This window comes from Montipora foliosa, chromosome 7 (assembly GCF_036669935.1).
Source record: "Montipora foliosa isolate CH-2021 chromosome 7, ASM3666993v2, whole genome shotgun sequence".
In the NCBI taxonomy this organism is placed as follows: domain Eukaryota; kingdom Metazoa; phylum Cnidaria; class Anthozoa; order Scleractinia; family Acroporidae; genus Montipora; species Montipora foliosa.
In genome coordinates, this window is record NC_090875.1 from 35844287 (window position 1) to 35848688 (window position 4402).

Genomic DNA, 4402 nt, shown 5'->3' on the forward strand with positions numbered 1-4402 from the left:
CTATGGTATCTGTCATTTTGTAATTAAGTATCTGGTGCTGAGATTGCTTGAAAGAAAGTCTGGGTCCGAAATAAAGATATTGGTCATTTTATGGGTTGGAGCGTAGGTATTAGAACGCCTCTCGTTATTGGTTCAGAAAGCAATAGGCACTAAACAGTTTACAACAGAAACATGGGCCTTGGAGTTGCATCTTATACCGGTCCTACGAAATTAGAGGTTGTACAGAGCTTGCGTGGTTTCTGCGATTTATGGTGTTTTGCCAAGTAACCTGGCCTTTTTATGACAACGAGGCTACCCGTGACCTTGCATTGTTGGAGACCTGACCTTCAGCCGAAGCAGGTACCCCTCCCTATGCGTTTCTTCTCTTGGCCTCTGTTCGCCTCTCGAGGGTCGTACTGAAATTTTTATAGCCTGCGTTGTTTCATTACAATTTTGTCGCATCCTGGCCATTGATCGAACAGTAAAGATCCTAGAAAAGGAGGCAAGCAAAGTATTTAGTCTCTAAAACCTTTTTCGCTCGTACATTTTTCCCAATACAGATCATGTGATAATACTCAATAGGTTTTATTTTTGTTCATTAAAAAGAGTGCATGCAGACATATTGATGTTCATTGTACAGTTATTCAGTTTGCGGCCCACTTGTCGCCTTTTTTTTTACTTTGCAAGAGCAATGATCAACCGCAACAATGGCGCTAACATTGGTTGCATTCTTGCCTACAACGCCTGTGGGCTTTGTGAGTCAACACCCGCCTAGCCTAACTGTGTGTGTCAAGTCAATCATTAAAAGGTGGGAGTTTCTCAAAACAGTAGGGGGTCTTCTTGCAGGTGTTCCCTCAGTCTCTTACCCCAGCTTTCGTGCGGCCGGTTTGCGGAAAATCGTTTCGAAGCTCTTCTGTCGAGCAGGAACGCTTGCAACGCAGGCTATTCAGGAACCCTTGGGCATTCTTCACCGATTGCATGTTATTTTGGAATTTCTTGAGATCCTAGGGGGGAGGGGGAGCTTTCAAGTAAAGTGTAGTGCGGGCTCAGGTTTACTTCAACGACCTTAGGAATAGCTCAGAAGATCTTCAAAAGCCTTCAGGACTCTCCAGGTTTCTTCAGACTAACTTCAGAAACTTTAGCTTTAAATGCTTCTACGTATGTTACAATTTTTGCACTTCCTGGTGTTAAATTTGAGCTGTACTGCCCTGTTGTAGTCAATTGTTGTTGTTCTAAAATTATACATACGTCTGTAAATTCAACAATGAAAGCAGATTTATTTCCTTTTTCAAAGGAAATGTAAACAGATTAACATGTGTTTTACCAAGTACTTAATTCCCCTTCCATAATAAATATATAGTTCATTAATCAAATTCATATCCTTCACATCCCTCTTTGATCAGTGGAAACTGCAAATTAACAAGTGATGCACAGAGTTGAAATATGATAGCTGCAAGACAGCGTAAATATGAAGGATTGGAATAAAACTTAAAATCTTAAAGTCTTTAGGCCCAGCATTTGCCCTCTCAATTTAATTTAATTTAATTTAATTTATTTATTTAATTTATTTGAACATGAATTCTGCATTTTGCTTTTGTTGTCCTTGCTTCACTCTCAGTAAATGTGCCATTGTTTAAAAAAGGTGGTATATTTACAGAAACAATATTTGGTACAAGATCCTGTATAACAAAACCTTTTTCTGCTAAGACCATATCTCCAGCAGTAAGGTGATTTGAAAATCCTGATTGCTGCACAATATACATACACTGCAATTGAATAACTATGCAAGATGAAGATTTGTGTAATTTTGTCTAACTTTCATCAACGTTATAAATATTTGGTCTTCAAAGCTGATTGATTGCACTCTCCAACCAGCAAAGTGATTGATGGATTGTTTAAATCTAACTGCATAATTGCTAACAATATGAAACACTTCCTTTGTTGGCAGCCTAGTTTCCATCTTCAAAACATCTTCACTCAATGTTGATACTGTGTAATGTTTTTGTACATAGTCTTCATTTTGGTCAATTATTTCCCTTTTTGCCTGCATGTTTTATGAGTCAAATGAGTCATGAGTCAATGAACTCACAGTCAATATAGCAATAATTTGTTGATTAAGCCCTCCTTTCAGTGATTAGGCCTAAGCACTCTCTGAAATTTAAGCTTTCATTTTATGGTTTAATTAACTGCAATAACTCGTTGACTCATTGACTCATTGACTCATAAATACTTGACACTCTTTTTGCCTGCTCCAAGTCTGCTTCCAGAATAACTTCTTTTCTTGTTGATTCACGTCTCTCCAAATTGTCAGAAGTGCCTCGTTCAAATTCTTCTTTCTTCCTTGCAGCTTCTTTTATTTCTTGTAGCGTCTGCTTTGACTTGATTTTCTTCTTTTTGGCTTTGCTTCTTCTGCAGGGAAAAGTTTGTTTTGATTCCACTCGAAAATCTTTGATTTTTTCTTAGTACTGTGCTAGAAGCCGAGGTTTTTTATCTTGCAGCTTCTATCTCATAAAAACATCTGCTAGCAGGGCAGCTCTCTGATCTGCCTGTTAATAAAGCAACACTCGGTGAGCATTAACAACCACACCAACAGCTCTCGAAGCTAATTTCTATCATCGAGTCAAATGTTAGTTCTTCGCTTCAGGGGAGGAGATTTTAAAGTCGGAGTACAAGAAAGGGCGCCTCAAAAACGATATGATTTATATAAGCTTAAGCTTATGTCAAATACAAGGTGTAACAAATAAACCCACTGGGAACTCGGAAAAATCCGAGCCCCAGATGGGATTCGAACCCACGACCCTCCGTGATCAAGTACGGATGCTCTAACCACTGAGCTACTGGAGACTCTATGCAACGCAAGGGTGAAATGTTGGGTATTTGACTCGAGCTGCATCACGCAGCCACAGAGTCAAATAACGACTGACAGCATAGTTCATAACTGCCTCGCTCAGTCACACATTAAGAGCATCATTGAAATACAGTTGCCTGTATTTCTGTGACCGATGCGGCCAACCAACCCCCAAAGTGAGCGAAAGTGAGACAATGATTAACATATATCAAATACAAGGTGTAACAAATGAACCCACTGGGAACTCGGAAAAATCCGAGCCCCAGATGGGATTCGAACCCACGACCCTCCGTGATCTAGTATGGATGCTCTAACCACTTAAGCTTATGGCCGGTTTACACGGTACGACTTCATTTGTCGGCCCGATTTATCGGCTCGACGACGTCGGAGCGCAAATCTTGCGTATATTTTCACACCCGATCAACGACCGATTCATGGAATGAAAATGGGTCCGATTCCAAACGTCTGTTGCACTGCAGCAAATTTTAATTTTGAAGCCGGGCCGACACTCGGAGAGAAACCGCCATGTCAATCAACGGGTATGCGAGTGGGTAATCAGGGGCACCCAACGAGAATGTACTTGAAAAGCACTTAAACATAGCATTGTTACACGTATTTTAGTATTTAAACGGTGGATATAGGCATATATTTATCCCCTAACAATTTTTTATCTCTTCGGATTTCCTAGCTGAAAGTCTGGTGATCCGAAAATTATAGGGATCAAAACTTACCTTTTCGAAAATTTCAGCCAGAAAAAAGGCTCTAGGTGACCTTTTTATGGTAAAAATCCGTTAAAAATGGGCAATCATACCATTTTTTAGATGTTCGAAAATCCTAGGAGAGGCAGGCAAGCAAGAAATTTTACAACAAATCTTCCGAAAATTCTAGATCCCAAATCGTCTTCCGAACACATATTTTCCGAAAATTGACGGTGGTGTCCCTGGGTAATGCGCAAAAATACTGAAAAAACTAGACGCTCCATGAGCGTAAACTGGGTTACCTGCGGTACGTGTTACATTATTAAATTATTTTGTAATGTAGTGTTCCGTTTTGAGGTTTTTACTTTTTAAAGCTTTGGTAATAAATTCAGTTCAAAGATAACAAAACACACTCTTGAGAGAAACTCACTCGTTTCTTCTTTAAAAGGACTATGTCACTTAAAATGTTATAATCAATGATTTGGAGTGCAGGGATGGCGCAGCGATGAGCGCACTCGATTTGAGTTGCGTTAATTGTTTATTTCAGTTTACAGTATCCCCAATTAGCGCTAGAACGACTAGACACTTGATAAGTTGCTTTCCTTTCCCTTTTTTCCAAAATTCCCAAAAATAGGATGAAACATTGCAAGAACCACTTAAAACTGTTGAGCGGCATAAAAAAAATACTGCAAAAGGAAAGAGACGCATGGATGGACATGAATGTACAAGATTGAAACGGGTTACATTCGGGTAATCTTGAAAAAAGTCACCTGGATAAAGGTCGTTTGTTTCTCAGAATCATTTCGTTTGTGATTTAACGATAATTTTATCGGTAAAGGAATTCCACATTACCATTTCCGAGTTTTAAACTCGTGAT